Source organism: Neopsephotus bourkii, unplaced genomic scaffold (assembly GCF_033783945.1).
Source record: "Neopsephotus bourkii isolate Nb327-2 ecotype Australia unplaced genomic scaffold, CSIRO-AGI_Nbou_v1 NB_827, whole genome shotgun sequence".
Classification (NCBI taxonomy): Eukaryota; Metazoa; Chordata; class Aves; order Psittaciformes; family Psittacidae; genus Neopsephotus; species Neopsephotus bourkii.
In genome coordinates this window covers 1-27,882 of record NW_026901323.1, presented here as the reverse complement: position 1 = coordinate 27,882, position 27,882 = coordinate 1, and the positions used below count along the sequence as shown (strand labels likewise).

Sequence of the window (27,882 nt, the reverse complement as noted above, 5' to 3'; positions counted from 1 at the left end):
GGCAGAAGCTCTTCCCTGTGAGGGTGCTGAGGCGCTGGCACAGGGTGCCCAGAGAAGCTGTGGCTGCCCCATCCCTGGCAGTGTTCAAGGCCAGGTGGGACACAGGGGCTTGGAGCAACCTGCTCTAGTGGAAGGTGTCCCTGCCTGTGGCAGGGGTTGGAACTGGGTGAGCTTTAAGGTCCCTTCCAACACAAACCAGTCTGGGATTCTGATTTTATGATGGGGTCAGAAATGGGTAGGTGCTGTTGGAGATCTCTTTATGAAAGTTATACCATAAGCTGACCTAAAAAGATGGTTAATGATGAAGAAGTTCCCATGATAGGTGCAGAGCAAGGCACTCTCTCCCTGCTCCTACAGAAATGCTCTCCCATGGTGGCAGGAACTAGAAGGGTATGTGCCCTCAACACTGGGTCACATCCCCAGCTAAGCAACCTTCCCATGCAGGGAGAGTTTCTTCTCATAGCTGCTACAGGGACTGCAGTGAGAGATTCAGAGCTTGGCTGCTGTGCCGTCATCCCAGAGGCGATTTCAGTGGGAAAGCTGGGATGCCCCAAGGGCATGTCTAGGGCACTTTCGGCTGGCATGCGATGGAGATGCGCTGCATGATCCCGCAGCATTTGCCATTGCAAAAACGCGGGGCAGGCTGGCTGGAGCTCTGGGCTGCTCCTCGCGGCACCCTGCTGCTGACATCTAAAGCTTGCACTGTGTGTCTGGACACAGCCCCACAGGGTGCCCCGTGGACGCAAGCGTAGATACCATCTGACTCCCTCTCGTCATGGCAAGAAGACTGTCTTCCTCTATAATGCCGCAAACCAGATGCCAAAAACACACTTTTGCCATCCAGTGGAGGCAAGATTGTTAGGAAGGGAGGCGTTGACACAAAGTGCCTTTAGGGTAAATGGCACGGAGCAGCATCCTTAGTTCAAGAGGCTGTCTGAGTTTAGCAATAGTCTCTTGTTCCCAGGCTCTGGGCCAGGGTAAATTGGCTGCAGTGTACTTTGGGAATGAGGATTTTGCCTCCAGGAGAAAAAGAGCTTAGCACAACTCTGCTGAGAGTCCCTCTTAAGCTCATCCATGCAAGTGACGACTGCCAGTTCCTTGGATGGGCTTGTTGCTGGCCTTCCCTGGGTGTAGCAAAAGCTGCCGTTAGCAGGTACAATCAAGAAATACAGATCTGAGGGCAGAAAGAGGTAGAGAAGCAGGAGGGGTCTGTGGATTTAGATTGCTTATATGAAGTAGCCTGAGTTGATTGAGTGGCATCTCCCCAGTGGGGAGGAGAGGAAGGCAGAGACTGGGACAACCACTCTCTCCATGCTCCGTGCTTTGTGAACACAAGTATGTATTCCCCACCATGAAAAGTATTTTAATGCATCACACGGTATCAGGGAATAATCAGAGTACAAAGAGCCTCAGCACTACACCCTGTCCAGCCCCTGCTGCCCTGGATGCATCCCTGCCCCAAGTCTGGGTCGTGGGTGAGGCAGAAGCCGGCAAGGTCTGCTCTAGCTGAGAGGTCCTGGGGGGGGGTCTCTGTTGCCTTCTCTGTTGGCCCCATCTATCTGCTTTGCCCAGGAGTCCTTCACATTTCAGGGCTGTTTGCCCTGCAGTGGGAAGAGTGGATTGGAAGAGGCACAACAACTGGAGTCTCTTAACCAGTGTGGCTCCCATTCTCACTGGAGAGGAGCATGACTGTAGCTCAGGCTCATGGGCCTCTGGGTTGCCTAAAAAGGGTCTCCTGTGTTAGCTGAGATGTTTGAGGCCATCTTTGTCCTTGTCTTCAGCCACCACCCTATGACATGTCTCCTGTGAGCCCTGTTTCATGCCCACCAGGCTCCATCTCAGTACCCAGAGCATCTCACATGACTGTGGAGACCTACCTTTAGGCACCTGAGTTGAGCTCTTGATGGTCATTCTATACAGAGGTTGTGCTGGGATGTGCCACTTCTGCTGCTCAGGTCTTGGGCTCTCCGTTCGGGTAGGCTGTCTGGATGCGTGCACCATGAGAAGGTAGTGGATATATTCAGCCACCCTTTCCCAGATGGCTCCAGAGCTGGACCAGAGCAGATGAAGGCCGCAGGGTCTTGTTCAGGGAGCATAACAAGCCTCATTTCCCACCCTGTAGTTCGACCTTCCCTGAACTCAGAAGAGACATCCCCATTTCCTATTTGAGGTTCAGTAAGCCAGATGGATGGAGTCCAAAAACAATCTCTTCCCATGGTTTTCAGTTAGAGCAGGGTTTTATATTTAAATTATATACACCTTTAAAAACAAAGGGTTACTGGTTCTTGAAAGTCTTACGCTTATAACACTCTATTCAATTTCCTTAATCACCAAACTTGCAAATGCTGCCAGTTCAGTGGAGCAGTCACAGTCAAGGCAAAGTGCATAAAACCCTGGTTTCTTGAGGAACTAATGAATGCTTTGACAGAAGCTGACTTTTCTGCAGATGTAGGGAGACTATTCACTTCATTTCCATTTGCCTGCCTCACTCAGCTCAATGACTTCTTCAGCCAGGACTCAGAAGAGAATTGGCAATTGAAATAAGCAACAAGGTGTATTTTAATCCTCTGGGCATAGAAAAAATGAGGTGTGAAAATCCACTAGTTCTAGAAACCTTGTTTCTGGTCACGACATACATCTGTCAAGTCAGGTCATTGACAACAGGACTTTCACCATCTAAGTTGGTTTTAAACAAGCTGATGTTTCCCTTTCTATTTATCCAACACATTCAGGCTTCATCCCGGACAGCTCTGGCCAGAAGCAACTCATGTCCATGCTGTTTAACTCTCTCATCCTTCAAATCAGAGCAGCCCCCTGCAAACTGCTGAGGCATGGGTCTCAGGTCCATGAGAATGAATTTGAATAAACTCATTAATAGTTCATTTGTCTAATGCAATTTAGTTGAATTCCACTAAATTCTGTTACTTGGTACAAATGAGTAAATAGATGTGCAACACCCATTGTTCTATAATGTAAAACATCCACGTTTTAAAACTCTGAAAAATGGGTATTCATTTATATGGTGACCTAAATATGTGTTCCCATGCTACAGCCACAGCAGAATAGAGCTGGGAGGGATCTTGGCTGTTCAGCTCATCCATCCTTCCACCCAAGGCAAGGTTAGCTGTGATTTTTGGCCCAGCTTCATTTCATGTGTTATTATGATTTCCAGTAATGGATATTCCACAACCTCCACTTTGATCACATAGCCACCTACTAACCAAAATTTAGCAGTGTTATATTTAGCTGGAAATCAGCATATATTAATAGCTACTAGGGAATGTCCTTGGAAAAAGATACAGTCTCATCGCAAAACAAGATGAAAAATAATGATTTTAAAAATGACTGCATTTGAAAACTTAATTGGACTGAAACTGTTCTGTGCACCAGACCCCACTTCAAACCCCCTCCCTCTTTATTTTTAGGCTTCATCGGTTCACTGGCCTACTTTAGGGCCAGGACGACTGAAGAGTACAAGATGATAGTACTGTAGTGCACAGCCAGGGTGGGGAGAGCACAATTCCTTTAAGCTGCCATTGCTGTGAGGGGGAAGGTCCTTACAAATCAGAGTCATAGAATGGTTTGGGCCGGAAAGGACCATAAAGCTCACCTAGTTCCAACCCCCTGCCACAGGCAGGGACACTTTCCACACTTCCCTGTGTCCAACCTGGCCTTGAACACTGCCCAGCTTCTCTGGGCAACCTGAGCTAGTGCCTCAGCATCCTCCCAGTAAACCATTTTGCTGCTGATTCAATGCAACTGCTCTGCTTGGCTCTCCCTTAGCCCAGCAGTTACATGGCTCCGCCAGCAAGTTAAAGCAGAGATGAGCTGCCAGGGCCAAGCTCGGGGTCTCCTCTTGCTGTAAAATCATAACAAAGCATTTTGCTTTTCAAACTCTTGTCTAACCCAACGAATAATTTATGAAGAATCCTGACTATACTTGTTGTTCAGTTCATTATCTTTATGATCCCGTCCCTAAAAACACTTAATGGTTAATAAACCTTAAGGAAATACAATCTTACAGGCAAATGTTTTGGCTGAACATCTGCTTCAGTTCTGGAAAGGGCTGGTCTTTTGCCTCTTTAATTGCCTTTTTGACCTTTTCAGAATACAGACTCTTGCATTAGCCGCAGGACAGCCGCATAGAGCAGGTGACACTAAACCCCTGGCTACGTGTCCCCTACAGATGCTCTTGCTCCACAGCTATTTTGATGCTAACCTTTCTGCAGGTTCTGTTATTCATCCCAGAAAGGCTCTTCAAAAACCCCAAGGAAGAGTCCTGCCATTTCCAGAATGTCCGTAGGGAGTCCCAGTGGCAGTTTGGAAGAAATCCTAGTTTTGTGATGCCAACTCTTCAGCCTGTGTTAAAATACGACTGCGGAACATCATTTACATACATGAAAATGCTTTAGAAGAGAGCTCAGCAGTGCTGCACCACATTTATAGGAGAACCTCAGCCCTGAGTGAGACGGTCCATGTGGGTGAAGCTGGGCTACATCTGTGTCACAAAGGGAAGAGCTTCAGAGGTCAGCCTAATGCCATCTTAGTCTGAGCTTGAGCAGTGAAGACAGTGGGCAGATCTAACCCTGAGACCAGTTTTGGATGTGTGCTCAGCTGACCACACGATCTGAGGGCTGCTCACATGAGGTGACTTAGACATCTGCAAGGGCACGACGAGACCCTGGGGATGATGAGACGATGAGGATTTTGAGACCATGGGGAGCAGAGAGGAAGGAGGTGCGGTCTTACTCCAAGGGATCTGTGCTGGACCATCTTCTCCAGATTAACATAAAACTAATCCTTTCTTACAAAATAATGCCCTAGGGAAGCTGTGCCTTTTTACTCAATAACCCATGGGTTAGTGCACACCTCTGGAAGTGCTTGAGGAGATGCTGAAGACCCCTTCCCAGCTTCAAGGAGATGAGCTACATGGCAAGTTATTCCTGAGTGGGGCTTGTTCAGCTTCTTCCTCTGTTTTGTATAAAATAATTAACTGGCGAAGAGGGAGAGACAGAGAGAACATGTGAGTTTACAGCTCATTGCCTAGGCATTCATCTAGAAGGGGAAGACCTAGTCCCTGTTCTCAGGACTGTTTAACACAAACCTGCGTGTAACTCTATAAACTCTGCCCAAAGACCTCCTTTGTACCCAAAGACCTTCTTTGTACCCAAAGGTAACCAGAAAGTTAAAACAAGATAATGAGAAGAGATAGGTGTGGAGTTTCCAAGCCAACAGTGGCCTCCTCTGCCCAAGGATCACTGATGTCTGGAGGCCACATAATTCATTGTGGACCTCAGGCCCCGAGTCTGTTCATGGACTTAATGTCATCAACATGACCAGGCATTTTGAAAGTACCTGCCACCTTAACATCTGAGTGGTAAAACTAAAAGGATATCTGGGGAATAGGTGGCTTGTCACCAGCCTGACTTGGTTGGAAGAGTTGATTCTTCCTAATTACTCACATATGTTGGTGACAGATTACTTTTTTAGGAATGGAGGTGTACCCTAATTTTTGTCCAGTTCGTACAGTTTTTAGTGTGGAAGACCCTGGAGGAAAGGTTTGGCCTTATTATAAAATGATTTAGCTGGAGCTGCCTCCTGGCCTTCCATTAATGACATGTCTTTGCCATGCAAGTCCTTAGACAGTGAGTGGTGTGTTTAGGGAACCTTTGTTCTTGTGTTTGGTGAATTGATCTCCATCTGAGAAAGTATCACTCACTGTCAGAATTAAAAACAGCCCGTGAAAAAGAGAAGGAGCAGCCCGACTTCAAAGGTCTGTGGTTCTTCTCTTGTGGCCTCTCCTAACCTGCATGCAGCTGAAAAACTTGTTTGACCCAATTCACTCCAGGCCTCCTTCTTCCCCTTCAACAGACAAAGACACACAAACAATGAGTGCATTCAGGTGCAGAAGAGGGAGGGAAACACAGAGAGGCTCCCGCCACACACGCCCTGTTCCCACAGATAAGCACTGAGCCGGAGGAGTGACAGGTTATCTTGGGCAGAACCAGCTACATGCAAGGTCTCCTTGAAGTCAGTGGTGTGTATGGAGAGATGCTATCTTTTATTGGGCCAACTGGTAGAGTCAGAAGAACTAGACATGCTCTAAGGCGCACAAATCTTTCTTCAGGCCAGGGAACTACTTGGGCTGCCTAAAGCCAGGAGGTGCATGAGATGTCCGAGAAGGTACAGAGTGGGTTGGCTTGGCAACCCACCAGACACTTGACTCTAAGGGAGTCCTTATAGTGGCCTTCCAGTACTTAAATGTGGTCCACAGGAAAGATGAGAAGAACTTTTGACACAGGCCTGTAGGGACAGGAAGAGGGGGAAGCTGTGGCTGCCCCATCCCTGGCAGTGCTTAAGGCCAGGTTAGATGGGGCTTGGAGCAACCTGCTCTAGTAGAAGGTATCCCTGCCCATGGCAGGGGTTTGGGACTGGATGAGCTTTAAGGTCCCTTCAGCCCAAACCATTCTATGATGTGTGATATTTAAGTAATTCTCTTTTTTTGGACCGATTTAGCTTCCAACACTACATGATATCTCATCTCTGACTGGCATATGGGCAAGGGTGGCACCACAGCATCAACCCTTTCCACCACTTTAAGCTGCCATGAAAAGGTCATTACCTGGCAATAACAGGGTGCCTGGGCTGGAGATTGTTACTTTGGAGGTTTCCACCACCTGATAACATGCTCAGGAGACTTATTCCTGCAGCAGAGATACCAAATCACTCCCAAGCAGGGCTGGCTACAGCAGGCAGCCCTTTTCTCCTGCAGGAGCACAACCCTACACAGGGAGAATCTCCAGTTTTTTTCCTCTATTTCTATTTTTAAACGAGCTCCAAGCTAGAACTCTATTTTTTATTTCAGTGATGCATGTGCCTTCATTTCCTCAAGCTGATACTTATTCATTCCTTCCTCCCTTCTCTTTTCCAAGAGAAATGTCTTAACATTTGCAAAAAGGAACTATTGTTTTTGCACTTTAGAAATGTGAATGTGTCACTATAGCAATTATCTCTTAAACTTAACTAAACAGGCCTAATGCTGTTAAGCTTAATAGGGACTTTGTCTCCTCTGAGCACTTTTCTCTTTATTAATGACTCATTGTAAAGCACATTATCACTGGTGTCACTTTCTCAGTCCTGCTTCACTGCAGTGGGATGTAGCATTACCTCAATGCAAGCAGATCTCAGGAAGGGATCTTCCAGGGCAGCACAAACAGCTCTGCAAGTTCTGTGTTGGATGTCGATGATAAGATGCAAGTAGAAGACCAGATAAAACCACCAAGCAGCAACCAGATGTGCATGGGTGCCACTGCCAGGTGCCTGAGAGGGCTTGGTGGCTGGTTCAGTGCAGACAGAAGTAGATTAATAACATGCCAAGTGGTTTAGGTTTGGAGACAATGCTGCTGGGAAAAAGAACAAGGGAAAAAAACAAGATGGTAGTTGGGCACCTTGAGCTTTGAGGTGGTTCTTCAAGCATGTGCTCTGTGCTGCTACACACAGTTCTGTGTGGACACAACAAATACAACTCCATACAGCCTGGACAAGGCTGGTACCTCTCATCACCAATAAATCACTGTGTACAAGAAGTCCTTTGTGAACTTACTTCATATGGGCTAGAAATGAGTTTGTCTCAGACATCCCCAATCACCCAGATAAACTCTATTCATGGAGGAGTCCTCTAAGCTTATCCAGAAGTAATTACACTAGCAGTGCCTTCAGGTAGAGTTCTTCGCAGGCATCAGTGAGGCTCTACAGAAGACAGCACCATGAGTGATTTTAAGCTCACACATCTGTTTAATCTTTTAATGTTGAAGAAGATGACCCCCAGTGCCATGGGTTAGTAGTGGCCTTGGCAGTGCTGGGGAGTGGTTGGACTGGATGATCTTAAAGGTCTTTTCCAACCTAACTGATTCCATGTTTCTATACACAAGTGACCAATCACCAATGGAGCTGTGGTTTCTATGTATATGTTCCCTCCGGTTACTGACCCGTAGTTAGTAGGTTGAAATACCTTACACTTGCTGTGGGCTTAGATCATGCACTATGAAGTTACAGATGCTCAGCTGCGTTAGGGTACCACTGAGCTTCCCTTTTTAGCTGCCTGCACTCTCAGCTTCCTTAAACATTATTACCCTGCAGGTATTGGTATATCCCACCTGTCTATTCCAGTTTAAATGGTGATGGCACCAGAAAGGGATGGAGAACTAGGTGTGAGAAACTCTCTCTTTTCAGATGGCATTTCGCTGAGCATGGGTTAGGAAGGCGATACACAGATTTATCTGTCTTGGTAGGAGGTGGTGACAGTCCTTGTGCCTGTCACCTGAAGGCTTCCCTTGAGTCCTGATAATGTGAAGTGTTATAACTCATAACTACAATCAGGCACTTCCAGAATAGCCGGGGTGGGAAGACCTCCCCCAGCAAGCTCCCTGCTCGCTGCTCCCAACTCTCATGCTCCTGAAAGAGAAATCATCTCCTGCCAAGATATTTCACTCGAGTGGCAGGAAGAGCTGGGAAGTGAGCAGAGAGAGGCTGATCCTGACATTCATCTCAGCAGGGCTTCAGAAACCTGAGCAGCAGCATGCACAGCTCAGAAAGGCGTCTCCAGGCAGTTGCCACCAGCAGAGTACATTAGACTCCCTCAAACCCAGCATACACATCCCTGGCCAGCCTCTGGGATGGGCAGTGTTATCATCTGCTTCCAAGCGAGCCTTTACCCAAGGTCCAGATGATGACTCTTCGATCATCATGACTCCCAGCCCAATCCCACGCCTGCTGCTTTGCGGTTCCTAAGCGATATATCACAGCACATTTATTCTGACACCTTGTGAGTGCACAGGTTAGTGCTGCTCTGCCAGGCTCAGCAAAGGCTTCTAAATATATTAGTGGAGGGAAAGGATCTGGGATGGCTTCCAGTTTTAACCAAGGTCACATTGGCAAGTGTTGGTGTGCAGCACAAGGATGCTAGACACAGCATCTCTCATGTGAGCTGTATTCCAGAGCTTCTGCAGTGCAATAGAAAGAAATGGGGAAGGATGATGGCAACAAGAAGCCTGGGAAATACCTAAAAAATTGCTGTGGGTATGTTTTGCACTCAGGATCTTTGTACCTCTGGTTATTTTTCTACAAAACAAACCCCCAAACCGTGTTACTTACCTGCCTCAAACAGTAGACTTGGGCATAATGTTCTTCAAAGAGCTCAGAGCTTTGGGCCCTTGGATTCATCCTAGCAGACAATTTTCCCATTAGGAAGCAGCCAAATGCTCCAGGGAAACACACACGGCTGGAAACAGCACCCGCATTCCAGATTTACCCAAGTCTCTTGATGATGCATCCTGCAAAGAGCTCTCCTCCTAGCCACAAGAAAGGGCTGGGAAAGTTTAGGCAAGGCCAAGGACTGGAGGTGAGACACATCAGAGATGAAGGTTTGAAATCCCCCCTCTGGCAGGGGTGACTCTGCGACTCTCTCCATGGGAAACGGAAGAGACCTGGACTTGTAATTGCATCCCTGGACTGGAGGAGGAGACCCAGGAGGAGCAAAAAGAGAGACGAATAAAGAAGAGATGCATATTCTGAGACAGCCAGGAAGAAGCAGATTGTGCTGGCTGAGGATAGGGTTTTTTAGCAGAGGCTAGTGTAAGAGCCCAGCAATAAAACAGAAGAAAGTTTTACCTGTATTGGCTTTCAGCGGGGTTTGGGAGCCCCTTAAAGCTGAGGCAGCTTTCCCAATGCCACAGTGAGTCAGTGAGAGCCCTGTGCTCCCCAGAAAGCAGGCAAAGGGCAAAGTCAGTGGGGAGAAGGAGCAGGCTGGTATAAATTACCTCTCCATCTTTCTAGGCTTATGACTGAGAGCTGTGCTGGGGTCTCACTTAACCCTGATAACATGTGAGTTGAAAAGGAAGCTGGGAGCATCCTAATGCTCTGTAGTGTTGTGTTTTGCCATGATTATTCATTTGTGGTGAGCAGAAGGTGGGGTGGGGGTTAGATCTACCTCCTTAAATATAGAATCCCAGACTGGTTTGTGTTGGAAAGGACCTCAAAGCTCCTCCAGCTCCAACCCCTGCCACGGGCAGAGACACCTTCCACTAGAGCAGCTTGCTCCAAGCCCCTGTGTCCAACCTGGCCTTGAACACTGCCAGGGGTGGGGCAGCCACAGCTTCTCTGGGCACCCTGTGCCAGTGCCTCAGCACCCTCACAGGGAAGAGCTTCTGCCTAAGAGCTCAGCTCAGTCTCCCCTCGGGCAGGTTCAAGCCATTCCCCTTGGCCTCTCCCTACAGGCCCTTGTCCCAAGCCCCTCTCCAGCTTTCCTGCAGCCCCTTTAGGCACTGGAGCTGCTCTAAGGTCTCCCCTTCAGAAGCCTTCTCTTCTCCAGGCTGCCCCAGCCCAGCTCTCTCAGCCTGGCTCCAGAGCAGAGCTGCTCCAGCCCTCGCAGCATCTCCATGGCCTCCTCTGGCCTCGCTCCAACAGCTCCATGTCCCTCTTGTGCTGCTGCCCCAGAGCTGGATCAGGGCTGCAGGTATCATGGAACCACAGAATAGAAACTTCTGCCTGTCTCCCCCTCTGAAGCTGTTAGATATATTTCAAGCTGGCAAAGGGTTAGGAGTCCCAAATATACCTTTATGCCTTAGGTGGAAATAAGGTGGTAGGCAGAAGAGAAATACTACCCCAGTGCCACAAGAAGGGGAAAGATGTCAGGGACATCCCTGAAATACTGACAAGGCAGAATAGTGCTACAGAAGTCCTTGGCTGCAGGATGAGCATCAGGCAGGCTGCAGAGAATCCATCTGTGCCACTAATCTGGTTCTCTAAAGCCACCCTTAGTTACTAATGTGCTTTGACAGAGGAGCAGGCAATGTTTTGTCTACTTGCCTTTATTTTTAGCTGCCTTGGGTCAGCTACTCAGACAGTAGCATTAGGACACCTGCATCTCCAGATCTGATCTGTGGCTCTGAGACAGACCCTATGCAGATAGTGAGCCTGCATTTACTAATTTCTACCTTTTCCTCAGCTCACCTTGCTCCCTCTGGTGCCTCCACCTCCTGCTGATGTTCCCAGGGGTGGCTGTGGTACCCTGCCCAAGCCTCACAGAGTGGACATCTCCAAACCCAGCGCTCAAGGTCTGCTCTTGGCATAATCTTAGACTTGGTCCAAGGCTTTGCAGAGGAGCTTAGTGGCTGACCATCGGGGTAGAGGTTCACATCCCCAGTGGGGTGTCTGCATCTCACTCCTGCCCTCCTGCACTGCCTGTATCAGAAGATACAGCTACAGGAGCATACCTCTTCCTGCCCTTGTGAAACCCACAGGCTTTCCTCTATCACATGAAGAAATTAGTCATTATCAATGTCCCACAAGTGCTGGGGAGGGGGCACAACTTCATATGGATTCATCCCCAAGTCAGATTGTGTCTGAAATGAGCACGTGGCCTTTGGAACCACTACTGTGCTCACAGTCGGTGCCAATCCCATACTCCAGCATGATGCTCTGGGTCTCCCTGTCTGGAGGACAAGAGTAATGGCAGGGATGTCAACCCTCAGTTGTCTTATTCAGTTATTCTTCCATGGATTCCTGGACAGAGGTTGAAAAGTCAATGTCACAGTTGCAACCAGGCTGGTTGGACTCTCCAAACCAGAGCATAGCTTTGGTCTAGAAACCATCCAACAGTGTCTTGCAAAACTTCCAGGGTTTCATGAGTTGGTCTGGAACAGGCAGTGCCGCTGACCCCAGGCATTCAAACACCATGACTCAGCCCCCTCCTCGACTCTTCCAAGTCTCCTTTCCTCTCTGGGTTTGCTTGAGTTTAAGCTTGGTTCATATTTTCCAGGTTTCTCTGCTTTTGTTCTCCCCAGCCTTTTCGGAAGGCCAGGAACTTAACTGTTCTCTGGGTTGTGGTGGGGTGTTCCTACAGGCAGAGGAGAGGAGATGCTCTAACCCCTGGAGCAGGGCCCTAAGTAACGTTGTTATGTGATTTATGGTAAGTTTGGCAGCTCTTCAGTCTGACTCCTGATTTAATTGCCCACAGATCCTGCCTTCTCATTAACACAAGAGGTCAAGGAACTGGCAGGAGTTCTGTGATTTGTGGATGAGTATTTAGCTTATAAAAACACCCCTGTCTTTGCCTCCCAGCAAGCCTCCTTGCTCATCCAGCTGTTACAGCTGTTCTCCCCTATCCTGAGCTGCTCCACCTGACTCTGCTCTTCCCTTTGCCTTTGAGAGGTGCCTTACGCAATGCCTCTGCTCAAACACACCTTTGGCCAGCTACACTATCACTGCAGCAGCAACCGGGCATTGCAAATGCTCATTAAAATGGATGTATTTTAATAATTGCAGTCCAGGAAACGTTTTCTTCCTCTGCAGCAGTCGGGGGGAAAGGAGGCAGACAGGAGGACAAGTGAGCAGAGCCCAGGGAGCATCCAGCAAGTTCTCTGAATAAAGAAAGAGCATCTGCCTGGATGCAGAACGCATGAGTCTAGTGAATACTGCAGCAACACTCTAGCTGCACCTAGGGAATCTCCAGCCTATGTTTATAATGCACACTTTAAAACCAGCTTTATCCCAGGGAATGCTTAATCCTTCTTTCATAGGACTTGATGGGAGAGATTTATAACTCCTTAGGGAAGGCCCAAAGAAAATGTTCCATTCTTCCTTGAGTCTCCCTGAAGACCACGTCTGGGGCTGAGAATTTCCTCAAAACCATGGGTCACTCCTTATGATGTGTTCGAGCCCCACATGACCCACGTGTTCACATTCTGTGTAGATGAGGCCCGCAGTGCCATGGGTTAGTGGTGGCCTTGGCAGTGCTGGGGAATGGTTGGACTGTGGGATCTTGAAGGCATTTTCCAATCTCAATGATTCTACGATTTTACCTGCAAATACTCACTACCTTCAGATAACCAACAGGAAAATGTCACTCCAAAGGGACAAAACATGGGTAAAAACCATTCAGCATAATTCTTTCCATGTTCCTGGGTTATTGAAGGGCTGACTTGAAACTACCATGGGCCATTGCTCAGTACTCCCCATCCTGCTCTGCACTGAAAACAGTAGGTGACACTCTCAGCAGACCACATCTCTGGTGTTTTGAGCAGCGTCCCATGCTCAGCTGTCAGAGCTTGCAGCATCTTAAGGCTCTGCAGCATCCAAGATGCTGGACCATGTCCCTGACATCCCTGTTCTGCTGGAGCAGCAGAGAGGTGCCGTGTGTGATGGTTTGGTGCTGGCAGAGGATGTTCTGTGCATGACGTTTTGGTGCTGGCAGAGAGTGCTGTGTGAGATGGTTTGGTGCTGGCAGAGAATGTTCTGTGTGCAGTGGTTTGGTGCTGGCAGAGGACGTTCTGTGTGAGATGGTTTGGTGCTGGCAGAGGATGCTGTGTGCAATGGTTTGGTGCTGGCAGCAGATGTTCTGTGTGTGATGGATTGGTGCTGGCAGAGGGTGCTGTGTACGATGGTTGATGCTGGCAGAGGATGTTCTGTGCGCGATGGCTGCAGACAGGCAGTCTCTGGCACCCCTGTGTGGCCACTGGCACAATCACAGCCCGGGGGACACCACAGCTTTCCCTGGGGAGCAGTTAGTGAAGACCCCAGCATTCTTGCAGGATCCAGAGGGGAAACGGAATCCTGTCTGTGGAGCACGCCCTGTGAAGGATGGTAGCCCTCCTGTCCTCTCTGCAGGGCCAGAAGTTCCTTATGGATGTGGGTACCTCCAGCAAAGTGTTAATGAAGGGACCAGGCTTTGGTGTTTCAGTGCCTGGACAAGCACGGAAAAGAGCTTTTTTTACCCTGATTCACTGCTATCAGTAGAGATGTAAGTTGTATCTACACAGCGAGTTTATGATGATAGCTGTAATCTGGCTTAAACGGCAGAAAGCTAGTGTTGAAAGGCTCTGGGTGGTGCTGCAGTGATGCTGTTAGCTGGGTTTAACACTATTGTGTGACCCCCAAATTAATTATTTGGTAAAACAGCTGAGAAATCAAAACTAACCAAAATAAACCCCAGTCTGCCCATGGCCAGGCCGCCATCATGGCGCCCCAGTGAGGTGCCATGAGAAACAGGGAGCTCCTTCCACCCCCATTCATCTGGCCTCCAGCTTACCCTGCTGTAAACCCATCCCTCTCATTACATTTGGTCCCCAAGCTACTTTCTGATTTAACTCCCATTCCTTGGGAGCTCAGGAAAGCTGGATTTTCCCCAACCCTATTTCCTTCCCCTCTCTATTCCTCTTGGGAGAGGTGGGGAAGCACTGGGCAGGGGGGTGTTACACTCACCTTGCTGAGGTGTCAGGGTTGTGAGCAGGATCCAGATCTCTTGCCTCTGAACAGGTAGCCAAGGGCAGGGTTGGCCTTTGCAAACATTGGTCCCTCCTGGGCCATGTGCAGGGACATGGTGGGCACGTGGCTGTGCCATGCGTGGGTATCATGCATGTGGGGTGTCCCTCAGGTGATGACAGGAGCAAGAACAGCCTGGCAGGGCTCTTCTCCAAGTGGTGGAGGGCGTAGGAAAGAGCCCAAGGGCTTAAAGCAGATGCACTTGGAAGATGGCAGTGGGCTCAGTGTCACTTTAGTGACACCAAATGCTACCCTCTGTGTGGCACTGTGGCCATCGAGAGGGCATCTGGGCCAAGCAGAGCAGCCTGTGCACCACCCAGACCTCCACTCAGTGCTGAGCAGGCTTCATCCATCATAGGCAGAGGCAAGGTCCTGATATTAAAATCAAAGGCCCTCATGCTGTTGTGTTGCTGGATGGATGCACAGGAACCCAGGAGGGATGTCCTGGTCCAGATCCTTCCCAGTACAGAGCTGTGTCACTGGGACACAACCAGGTGCTCCAGAAGGGCATAGACACAGCTCGGGACTTTCTCCTGTGCATGGAAGAACATCCTGGTGTCCCACCAGACCTCCATGTCTGAAACCAGTTCTTAGCTTGCTGGCAGAGTCCTGTACTTTAAAATTGTCATATTGTGAAGTAAGCTGCAGCCACAATTACCTCTCACAGCACTTTTCCCAGTGCAAATGATGCTCAGGGAATGGAAGAGGTCCCCAGGCTATGCCCGTGAAGTCTTAAATCTGAGAACACAGATGACACAGTCACATGGAGGTGTGGGGATGGCCTCTGGAGAACAGAAAACTCATTACTTGTAGAGGAAGAACAAGGCAGCATCCAAAGGGGGTCAAGGAGCAAGTTAAAACAAACTTTGAAGCGTCTTTATTGCAAAGATGCAGCTATGGGACTTGCCACTGCAGGTTGTCACTGCCTTTTCATCTCTAGCTCTGGCTCCAGGAAGTCCCCAAGCTGTATTCCCAAAGGAAGGGGCTGTTAGAAGAAACTGAGTCGGGTGCTGTGTCCAATTCACACCTTTAACCCCTGGCTGCTGGAAGCCAGGTCACTTCTTGTGTTGTTCCTAACAGCATTTCCCCAGCAGTCTCCATCCTAAAGGGCTGGGTGTAGGAGATGATACCTGTCCCCATGGCACGGGCAGAGCTCCACAGCCTGCTCTGGCCAGGCCAGCACCAGATCTAGAGTGGGTCTGATGATGGTTATGCTTGGAAGGATCTCATAATGATGACCCTGCATGGTGGGCTGGAGTCCTGTGTGCACCTCTGGAGCCACCAACACAAGAGGGACGTGGAGCTGTTGGAGCGAGGCCAGAGATGCTGCAAGGGCTGGAGCAGCTCTGCTCTGGAGCCAGGCTGAGAGAGCTGGGCTGGGGCAGCCTGGAGAAGAGAAGGCTCCTGAAGGGGAGACCTTAGAGCAGCTCCAGTGCCTAAAGGGGCTGCAGGAAACCTGGAGAGGGGCTTGGGACAAGGGCCTGTAGGGACAGGCCAAGGGGAATGGCTTGAACCTGCCCGAGGGGAGACTGAGCTGAGCTCTTAGGCAGAAGCTCTTCCCTGTGAGGGTGCTGAGGCGCTGGCACAGGGTGCCCAGAGAAGCTGTGGCTGCCCCATCCCTGGCAGTGCTCAAGGCCAGGTTGGACACAGGGGCTTGGAGCAAGCTGCTCCAGTGGAAGGGGTCCCTGTGCGTGGCAGGGGTTGGAGCTGGAGGAGCTTGAAGTTCCCTTCAACACAAACCGCTCCAAGACGCCACAGTTTGACAGCAGGAGCGCGGCTGAGCCCCAGGGCCCGCGGGCACCCGGATAACGCGGTGGGTACCGAGGGGGTACCCATGAGGTGCTGTGTCCCCTGTGTTGTAGCCGGGGTCACGCTGCGGGGGGGAGGAGGAGCTCGGCAGTGCGCAGCCACCGCCACCAGGGGGAGCCGCAGCGTCACCGCCCGCCGGTAGCGGGGAGCCGGGAAACACCGGGATGGAGGGAACGGTGGGATATCGGGATGTGGGGTATAGGGAAGTGGGATACCGGGATAAAGGACATAAGGGGATCGATGGGGAAGGAGAGGGTACAAGAATAGGAAGGGTTTTGGGATAGGGAACACCGAGATGTCAGGTAATGGGATCAGGGGCAGGGGGGATGTTGTGTCAGGATAGGAGGGGTACCAAGATGGGCAGCACTGGGATAGGATGAGTACCGGATGGGGGTACCAGGATGGAGGTAATGGGTTGGACATGCCGGGCTGAGGAGCACCGAGATTTGTAATATGGGGATCGAGAGGGAAGGTAGGGATACAGGAATGGGAGAGGTACTGGGATGGGGAATGCCAGATGTACTGGGATGGGGAATGCCAGGATATGGGATATCAGGATCAGGGAGCGGGGATGTTGGATGGGAGGGGTACTGGGATGGGAAACGCTGGGATAAGAGGGGTACCAGGATAGGGTACTGGGATAGGGAACACAAGGATCAGAGGGGTATCAGGACAGGAGGGATACTGGGATTGAGGTGCCTCAGCAGAGGTGCCAGGCTGAGGAGCACTGGGATGCAGGAAGACTCGGATGGGGAGAATTGGATTATACTGGGATGGGGAGCACCACGATGGGGTGGGTACCAGGATGGGTAAGCACCAGGATGGGTGAAGGTACTGGGATGCAAGCACACTGGGATGCAGGAACAGGGGAGGGTGATAACAGAGGTGCAGGAGCACCAGGATGGGGAGCATCAGGATGGGAAGGGGCTGCTTGGACGCAGGAGCAGGGAGGTGGAGGTGCCCCAGGCTGGAGAAGCACCGGAGGCAAGCCCATTTCCAGCCATTTATAAAGGCTGGAGGTGGAACAACTGGTGCAAGGCACAGAGATGGGTTTGTGGTGTGGTGCTGAAGACCTGGTGATGCCCATGAGGTGCCCGGCTGCATGTGTGCACAGCAAGGTACCCAAAGGTCCTGCTCAGAGGGTACAAATACCAAATACACCAATATAACAGCTGCTTTTCTGGTCTTTCATAGAATCATAGACTCACAGACTGGCCTGTGTTGAAGGGACCTTAAAGCTCACCCAGTCCCAACCCCTGCCATGGGCAGGGACCCCTTCCACTGGAGCAGCTTGCTCCAAGCCCCTGTGTCCAACCTGGCCTTGAACACTGCCAGGGATGGGGCAGCCACAGCTTGTCTGGGCACCCTGTGCCAGCGCCTCAGCACCCTCACAGGGAAGAGCTTCTGCCTAAGAGCTCAGCTCAGTCTCCCCTCGGGCAGGTTCAAGCCATTCCCCTTGGCCTGTCCCTACAGGCCCTTGTACAGTGATGCGCACTGGAGAAGCCAAGAGGGAAGTCTTGGTCTCCAGGAGGGAACCAAAGGGTGCGCAAGAAGGGATGGGTGGAGATGAGGACACACTGTTGGTTTGGTGCTGCAAACATGGGGCAGGTGCAACCCCATGGGTTTAATTGTTATATGCAGATGAAGCAGACAGCGCCCTGATTTCAGGATAACATTCTGGACTGGGATGGCAAAAGAGCACTCTAAATACAGGTGTGTTGAGTGTTAAATAGGAGATGTTTTGGTCTAAGTAGCACGAAGGAATCATTCCTAAAACAAAGCTATTTCAATGGGAGCTGAGTATTTAGCTTAATGTAATTTGTCAGCCTTTAATTGTGTCTGTTGTGACAGCAGAGTGTGTTTGCTGCAGACACTGGTGCAAAAGGATAGACCTGAGTTGGCTCAGCCCCAGGGTTTAAAGCACCCAGGCCTGACAGCAGTGGCTTCTTTAGCCGACAGAGAGAACATGTTCCCGCTGTCAGCAGGAAGCAATTTGAGAGCTGAAAAGGCAGGGAAGCATGACATTAGTTTTCAGTTCAAGACTGAGAGGGATGAGCATAAGATCTGCTTGTTCTGAACTCCCAAGAGATGTGATCATTCAAGATCATTCAAAGAAGAGAGAGTTCAATTCAGCACAGTAGTCAATGGCAACCTCTCATGAAGATATGAGTTTGCTTTCTTATATCTAGCATATCCATTCAGAATTATTTCATATATAGATATATTAATTCTACATTTAATTGCATTTTTTTTATCCCATTTCTATTCAAGGACGGACTCACAGAGAAGCATGGACTTCTAGTTCCAAATAAGAATGTTTTTCCCTGCTCTCAAGTACTCACTGTTAAAAACTGAATATTAGAATCATAGAATAGTTAGGGTTGGAAAGGACCTTAAGATCATCCAGCTCCAACTCCCTTGACATGGGCAGGGACACCTCACACTAAACCATACCACCCAAGGCTCTGTCCAACCTGGCCTTGAACACTGCCAGGGATGGAGCATTCACAGCCTCCCTGGGCAACCCATTCCAGTGCCTCACCACCCTAACAGGAAAGAATTTCCTCCTTATATCCAATCTAAACTTCCCCTGGTTAAGTTTTAACCCATTACCCCTTGTCCTACCACTACAGTCCCTAATGAAGAGTGCATCCCCAGCATCCCTATAGGCCCCCTTCAGATACTGGAAGACTGCTATGAGGTCTTCACGCAGCCTTCTCTTCTCCAGGCTGAACAGCCCCAACTTTCTCAGCCAATCTTCATATGGGAGGTGCTCCAGTCCCCTGATCATCCTCGTGGCCCTCCTCTGGACTTGTTCCAACAGTTCCATGTCCTTCTTATGTTGAAGACACCAGAATTGCACACAATATTCCAGGTGAGGTCTCACGAGAGGAGAGTAGAGGGGCAGGATCACCCCCTGCGACCTGCTGGTCACACTCCTCATTTCTTTCTATTTCACTTCCCTGATTTTCTATCTGCCCAACTTATAGGTAAACAACAAACCCAGGGCTTTGGTCTTGATCTGACTGTAAAGCATTTGGAAACAAATGTACAATAGTGCTGCTGTTAACATAGTCAGGGGGTCCAGGCATTTGGGACGTGAAAGGATTCAGCTGACTTAGTGTGTCTCAAATCCTAAAGCCTGACAAGGTCAAAGGGGCAGGGAGCAAACAACAGAGGAGCTTCGCAGGCATCTCACTGTCTCCAGGATCTCCACAGGGAGAGGCTTGTTCCTATCAAAGGAGGAGATCGCTCCTGTCCACCAACCCCTGAGTGGATTTAGGACACCTAAATTAGAGCTGTGACACTTTTTAAGGAGGGTTTATTGCCCTGCCCAAAGCTGTGTTGTGCAGGGATGGAGCTGGGACCTTCAGCACTGAGACATCTTTGCTCCCTCCTTTGCTGCATGCAGGAAAGATGAGCAGTAGAGGTAGGAGGAAAACCAGGGGGGCTGCAATAGATAGGGGTGGAGACAGAAAGCACACACCTCAGTGCAAACAGAGAAGGACTTCCCAATGTTTCCTCAGTTAATGGTGTTCCTAACACCTGTTTTGGGCCTGTGCCATCTGATTTGGTTTACAAACTGAGGTATTTTGAAGCTGGTTGAACTGCAAGGATGCAAGTATCCAGCTCCACCAGAGATGCTCTACTGGATGGATGCTGGAGGTCCTGTGTCACCCATGTGTGCATGCAGATGACTTAGGGTGTCTCAGCTGGCATAAGCCAGCAATGTTTGGGCAATTAAGTAATTTCTATTTTATGTTTCCGTTTCTAAAATTTCTATTTGTGATGCTGATGCCATCCGGGACAGAAATCAGTGTCCCAAGACTCACACTGGCACAGCAATTCTGCAGACAGAGGAATATTTAGAAATGTGCTGAACCAAAGAGCAACTCAGTAAAGGGGGGTTCTACCAGACTTCCTCTGAGTAGGAGGAAAAGGTTTAAATACAAAAGAAACCTTTTTTTTTTTTTTTTCCCTCCAAACTGTGATTTCTCTCCCTGCTCTCCCAAATGTGAAAGAAAAATGTCCTGGTGTCAACTCCATGTCACCACTGCTGATGACTTCAACCTGACAGAAGATGGGAGTGATGGAAACAACATTTGTGTGAGAAAAGGGTATCAGGCAGTGATGTGGTATTCCATGTTACAGAATGGCTATGGATGCTGAGGGTGAGAATCCCTAACAGATATGATCTAATCTAAGATAAATGGTGGTGATTCTCCTCTGCTGTGCTCTGGGGAGACCTCCCCTGCAGCCCTGATCCAGCTCTGGGGCAGCAGCACAAGAGGGACGTGGAGCTGTTGGAGCGAGGCCAGAGGAGGCCATGGAGCTGCTGCGAGGGCTGGAGCAGCTCTGCTCTGGAGCCAGGCTGAGAGAGCTGGGCTGGGGCAGCCTGGAGAAGAGAAGGCTCCTGAAGGGGAGACCTTAGAGCAGCTCCAGTGCCTAAAGGGGCTGCAGGAGACCTGGAGAGGGGCTTGGGACAAGGGCCTGGAGGGACAGGCCAAGGGGAATGGCTTGAACCTGACAGAGGGGAGACTGAGCTGAGCTCTTAGGCAGAAGCTCTTCCCTGTGAGGGTGCTGAGGCGCTGGCACAGGGTGCCCAGAGAAGCTGTGGCTGTCCCATCCCTGGCAGTGTTCAAGGCCAGGTTGGACACAGGGGCTTGGAGCAAGCTGCTCTAGTGGAAGGGGTCCCTGCCCGTGGCAGAGGTTGGAACTGGATGAGCTTTAAGGTCTTTTCCAACACAAACCAGTCTGGGATTCTATGAAATTGTGTGCTTCAGCAGCATTCATGTAGAACTGTGCCTCCAAGTCAGTTTTCTGAATGTCCAGGTGAACACACCAGGAACTGTGTTTCTACCTGGGTGTTCTCAGGTAGGAAGGTGAAAAATGTCAGCAAATATCCCCATCTCATGAGCAATTAACGTCCAAAGCTGGAATGAGATGTGTACTAGAACTGTGGAGGAACAACAGCAACTCCTTTGCTCTCAGTGCCTGTACAGTACCTGAGTCAGGTTGGTCCGGGGTTTGGCCACAATGATGTGGTAGAAGGGCTAAAAATAGGTTTACTGTTGATCAGAGTGATGGTAGTGAGAGCCTATTCCTTTCACGGTCACAGGTACTCCTATAATTTGTTCCTCAAGTGATCGATTTCTGCATGAAGCCTAGAGAACCCAACAAAACATCAGCTGCCACAGTTGATGGCTCAGAGGCAGAAATCCAGCTCTGGTTGACTATGTTTATGTAAACTTTGCTGCCACATTTCACCTGCCATGAACTGCAACCCAGAAGCCCAAGGCACCAGTTTCAAAGACTGGTTCCTGCTCTGTCTGCACCAGGTTCAAAGCTGGAGCTGCTGCTGAATGCGGTGTGAGATGTGGTGCTGCTGGGGCAGGAGAGGCAGTCGCTTCCCTGCTCCTGGCTCCAATGGGTTGTGATGTTGAAGATGTTGGAAGGGGATGGTGAAGGATGGGGCTGTGGTTATGTAGGTCATGTTTGAATTAATGAGTCCAGTGAGACACAAAGGACCTCCTCGGTCTGGTCCTTGGTAAAGGTATTGGGCCCCCAGTGACACTTTGCTGCTCTGAGATATCCCCCTGTAATTCCCATATATTATTACGAATTACATATTCCCATTATTATGGGGAAATAATATATTTCCGTATATTAGGGGAAGGTATACACTTACAGAGAAAAACATATTCCCATATTTTACATAGATGTGGTTTACCAGCACCTCTTCCAAACCCTGTGACCCCATGGTAGTCAGGCAGAAAAAAGCAAAAGCATGCATGAACAATAGTTTCAGGCTGAAGATGGGAAACAGAAACCTTATGTATGCTGGAAGTATCTTAGCTACTTGGGGCTATCAGATATGCTACCTGATCTTTAGGCTTGCAGAGATGTTGGTGTACCAGTGCCTGAGATCTGGTTGATGGATGAATCCTTTGCAAAGAGCCTGGTTTAACTCACACAAACTCAAATCTATTAAGAAACAAAACTCTTGTTTCTACAGATATTTTCCTTCATGCATTTCCTCCCTGGTGCCCTTTGTTGGTTGGTGTCCTCACAGGGTGGTCACAGCCTCATCACAGCCAGGGATGCCACAAGGTTTAACTCTTCTCTTTGCATCCATCAACCCAAATAATTCATCTAGGATTTCCAGGTGATGTCTGCATGTGGATGTTTCCCAAGGTGAGCAGGAGCAGACTTGCTGAGCTCAAGGCCAGCAGGCACAGTCTCCTCTGATGCCCTCTCTTAAGCAGCCCAAAGGACCTCACCCATTAATCCCCATACAATGTCCACCCATTTCTTTAAGCCCTAGCACACTATTTTAGAAGCCTCTATTAAATGCACACACACAAAAAAAGAAACAACTTTGATTAAAGACTGCAGGTCCCACACCCTTAATTACCTTTGCTGTTAATGCTTGCAACTAAATTTGTCCATCTTTTATGTCCTGCCATGCATCCCTGAGTTTCTTGTCAATTTAAATCACTGTGTCCTGGAGAGAACACATAGAAGGAGATTAATTCAGGGCTATCTTTGTAGCAAAGTTCAGCCCTTTCTGAAGTCTAATCCCTCCTAAGAGAATATGTCACTTGGGAGAGGTGTCCAGGTTGGGGTTTTTTCTTTAGAACTGGAGACAAACATCTCACATCACCTTGATCTCCCATGACTCGTAGCATGACCCTAGCGATACTTAGTGCCTTTCCTTACAACTTGCTAGAATTCAAAAATGATTCAAATATATCATCAAGAATTCAAATGTATCATTAAGAAAGCATTTTACCTGGTGAGATAGCTAAGTGCTTTATAAATGATCAGAACTTGGGCAAGAGTGAGGCTGGACTAGGAAACTATTGTAGGCCCTTTCCAGTTGAACTATTCTAAAACCCAAAATCTCATGGTTTTACAGAAGATGCTGAGGATTTGGGGGTCCTTGACATTGCAATACTCTGCTTCTCCAAATGGCCACAAATGCCTTGCAAGTAAGCTAGACCGAATGCCATGGACCTCTAGTCAACAAGGTTTTTCTCAGCACCAGGACCCAAAAGTTGCTACCAAAGGTTTCAGTCTACTATTGCTAGAAATGTCTGCACTTCAGCCCATGTGAATGAAGCCCAGCTGGGGAACATGGGTTTGTTATACAGGAATTAAACATTATCTGCTGGATATTATATTATATTATCTGGAATCCAAAAGCAGGTCTTTCATTATTACTTCCCTTTCAAGCTACCACTTTCTCTCTGTGGAGTGCACTGAATTGTGTTGCCGGCCCCTTTTAATTAGGATAATTTCAAAATTAAGTTGAACATCTTATTTTAGCAGTAGAAGCGGGGACACTGGAATAACTGCTGGCAGAAGGGCTGTGCCTGTTCTTTATTGGTCTAGCTCCAAAGACCTGCTAATATTTATTCATAGGAGCAAAGCTAAGAGAGATGGGCTCAGCATCTTCCCAGATTTCACTGTTGCTTCTGAAACAAAGGAAATGTCCACACTCAGTGTAGGGAGGAAACACAGGAAAACATCTTCTTGTGTCCCATCCCTGGGGAAAACAATGGAGTCCTGGTATGCAGGAAATCCAGGGTGCTGTGGGACCATCCCTGTGTGGGTTCCCAGCTGGATTAGAGCACCATCATGCTATAGTGACATACTAGAAAAGCAAGTTTATTTTACAGCCAGAGCTCTGGAAAAGTTTGACTCATTTTCATAGGATTTTTAGAGAAAAGCATGTGCAATATGAAATCCTGTAACAAACCAGGGTGCACACACCATGAGGGATGTCCTGCAGAAACATGTCCCATCCCTGCAAATAGGAACTGGCTTCTTGCTTAAGCTGGGAAACCCAATAGCATACATAGCAACTGTGTGAGTCCAAACATCCTAAGGCCAGCCATGGATACGATTTGATTTGCAGCTCTCTCATGGCAATGGTCCCTCGGCTGTCTTAATCAGAAACCTAAGAAACAGGCAACTCAGATGTGCTGGTCATGGAGGGGGAGGCAGGAGAGGGGAGAAGGAACGTGTGCATCCTCCTTGTGCATGAATGTTAAGGATGTGAAAGCCTTGGTGTTGATGGATTTGTCATCAGGAATCTGAGTCTCATACATTGTCCTTGACTGATGGGGGGAGAGAGATGTAGGAGGAGTATCAGGAGGTGAAGGCTCCTGATGATCCTCATTGGGAAGTCCCACCCCAGCATCCTGGCAGACATGCTCCAGGCACAGAGCTCTTCTTCTCTCCTCTAGTCAGCACAACGGGTTGGTTTGAGGAGATTCAAGTTAAACAACCTGATTTAGCTAAACCACATACCCAGTGTGCAGTAGGATGCATTTAAGAACTGCTGAGGCTCTGGAGCAAAAGCTACTCACACCCCTGGAGGTGCATGGAGCCCCATGAACTGCTTTGTAATGGCCTCTGTTACCCTTCTACCTGCTAGTAATGGTGTGGGGGTCAAATGAGGCTTTTGGGGAAGAGCTAGGAAAAAAAGAAAGGTGACAGGTATGGTATCTCTGGTGAGAGCAGAGAGGGATGCCAAGGGGGGGAAGGAAGATGTTAACTAAGGAGTGTTGCTCTGCTTGGAAAACAAATTCAGGTGTGCTGTCAGGGTGATGCTAGGCCACTGGAAGGGCTGGGTGGACAGCAGCACCCAGGGCTGGTGGGGAGGCAGGAAGTTCCCCCAGCCCCTCTGGTCCTTCAATGCCCTGAGCTGCAGGACACCCTCCAGCTCATGGGGTAGGAAAGTGTTGGTTGGACATGGGTGAAAAGATCTTCGATTGTTTGTTATTTCATAGAATGATAGAATCCCAGACTGGTTTGTGTTGGAAGGGACCTTAAAACTCATCCAGTTCAAACCCCTGCCACGGGCAGGGACACCTTCCACTACAGCAGCTTGCTCCAAGCCCCTGTGTGTTCAAGTGGCCTTGAACACTGCCAGGGATGGGGCAGCCACAGCTTCCCTGGTTGCCCTGTGCCAGCGCCTCAGCACCCTCACAGGGAAGAGCTTCTGCCTAAGAGCTCAGCTCAGTCTCCCCTCTGGCAGGTTCAAGCCATTTCAGACTAAACTGTGTGTTCTGGGGCACATAAATAGAACTTTTCCTCTGAAACAGCTCAATCATTAACCAGTGTCTGTGCCAGGGGGATAACTAACTTTAGTTGAGTGTGTCAGTAGGTACCTTCATGCTATTTATTCCACAGCTGCAAATTTCTATCTCATGTGTAAATGCTATCCTGTGTGTATATAAGAGGTTATCTGTACCATGATATATTCCTGTCCTAGCACAGTTACTATAAATCTGCCCTGCTCTGATTCCTGAAGGCCACAGAGTGATAAAATATCTACTATATGACTGGTGTGCTTGTGGTTTGATACAGTTATCTCCTTTTTCCCCTATCAAAAGCAGGAGCATGTCAAGCCCTTTTCTCCTAACATCTTCTGCAGCAAGCAAGGAATGAAACCATCTGCTTTCCTCCCCAGTCACCTTACTGGGAAGGCAAAGCAGTCTAAACTGGGATACGAGCCCTTGGCAGCTGAGGGAAGGGAGGGAGGACTTCAGCCACGTGTATTTTTACCGAAGCAATATGATAAGGAGCAAAGCCCACATGAAGATAAGCTTGTTTGTTTTATTAGCTGACCAAGGATAAATCCTGGACTCTTGTCATGGCACAGCCTGGCCTGCTGATGTGTGCAAACCACAAGTTGCCTTGTTCAGTAAGGTTTTATTACATGGGTAAGTGCAATCATTTCACAGTGTGGAGACGCCCAGTGGGAAAAAGAGGGTGACAGATTCAGGCGCTCTAGGACATCACATCTCCTTGGTGTGTCAGTCCTTCCCCTTGAAAGAATGGAGTCTGAGTAACCCTGATCGTTTCTCAGTTGCTGTAATACATAAACTAATCTGATAAAAAATACATGTATTTTCCAATCTCCCCCACGTTTGCTGTGTGCTGGAGTGCTGTTTGCTGCCAACCCTCCTTCCTGTTTGTGGTGGTTGTGCTGGTGGAGATGAGATAGGATCTGGGGGGAAAAGAGGATCTGCATATCTGCAGGTGAGTCAGGGACAGGAAAGGCATCATTAAAAGATGTGTTGGAGGTAACAGAGGGTGCAGGAAGGTGAGTGCACAGGATGTGGGCTCCCAGGAGCAGGAGAAGCAAGGTGCTGGGCTTCTGGTGTGAGCAGGCATACGGTGAAAGACTCCTTGGTGGGCTTTGTGCTCTTGCCCACCAGATACTGGAATAACCAAGGGTCAAGCAAAGAAGCTGTCACCATCCTGAAGGAGATGAGGCACAGGACTGTGACCCTGAGACACTTCTCACTGTCCCCAAGAGGAAGATTTTCTGCGAGAACTTTGTCCTGAGGACCAGAGAGATCAAAGAGTCCTTCTCAGTCCTTACTAACCCAGGGCTGCTCCACAAGCAGGGGTGGTGATTTACACCTGGTGAAAGCTGATTCACAAAGTACATTACCAAGAGGATAAGCGGAGCTGTGCCTGTTTCAGAGGAGGGAAAATGAAGACAAGAAATGAAGGCTTTCCTCTATCATCATCAGCGGCAGAGCCCGTGTCACCCAAACCCAAGCCCATGGAGTCATGCTGCCTGCCACCCCTCTCTAGCCAACGGTTGGGCTACCAGCCCCACAGTGGTTCCTGCCCAGGAACCTTTGCAAATGCCTATGTGCTTCCCTGGGGCTAGAACAGTGGCAATCCTTTGAACTAGTAATTTGTTCTGGATAGAGCTAGCTCATAACATGCAGCCATCACAGCTCAGTGTGGTGCCCAGCCTGCTCTTTTCAGCCTTGTTCCTAATGAACAGTGTACCCAGGACCAGAGTGCTAGTGCTCCAGCATAGCTTTCTCCGAAGTTTTAGTCTACTTCTTGCTAATACTTCATTTCAAGTGCCTTTCTGGGGATATAGATTGCTTAAAACTCAACTGTGTCAATAAACCTGTGTGTGCAGAACATCATAGAATCATAGAATAGTTAGGGTTGGAAAGGACCTTAAGATCATCAAGTTCCAGCCCCTCTGCCATGGGCAGGGACACTTCACTCCAAACCATGTCACCCAAGGCCTCGTCCAACCTGGCCTTGAACACTGCCAGGGATGGAGCAATCACAACCTCCTTGGGCAACCCATTCCAGTGCCTCACAACCCTAACAGGAAAGAATTTCCTCCTTATATCCAATCTAAACTTCCCCTGGTTAAGTTTTGACACATTACCCCTTGTCCTGTAACTACAGTCCCTAATGAAGAGTCCCTCCCCAGCATCCCTACAGGCCCCCTTCAGATACTGGAAGGCTGCTATGAGGTCTCCATGCAGCCTTCTCTTCTCCAGGCTGAACAGCCCCAACTTTCTCAGCCGATCTTCATATGGGAGATGCTCCAGTCCCCTGATCATCCTCGTGGCCTCTTCTGGACTTGTTCCAACAGATCCATGTCCTTTTTATGTTGAGGACACCAGAACTGCACACAATACTCCAGGCGAGGTCTCACGAGAGCAGAATAAAGGGACAGGATCACCTCCTTCGACCTGCTGGTCACGCTCCTTTTGATGCAGCCCAGGATATGGTTGGCTTTCTGGGCTGCAAGCGCACACTGAAGCTGGCTCATGTTCATTTTCTCATCGACCAGCACCCCCAAGTCCTTCTCCACACGTCTGCTCTGAATCTCTTCTCTGCCCAGCCTGTAGCTGTGCCTGGGATTGCTCTGACCCAGGTGTAGGACCTTGCACTTGTCATGGTTAAACTTCATGA

General features: G+C 49.1%; 1 long non-coding RNA gene across 1 annotated transcript; it reads left to right on the top strand.

Moving 5' to 3' along the window:
• Positions 1-16,222: 16,222 nt before the first annotated feature.
• LOC133213465 (uncharacterized) lies at positions 16,223-18,348 on the top strand. Its single transcript, XR_009725829.1, has 2 exons — positions 16,223-16,304; positions 17,983-18,348. It is a non-coding gene; the product is annotated as an uncharacterized LOC133213465 (long non-coding RNA).
• Positions 18,349-27,882: the final 9,534 nt, after the last annotated feature.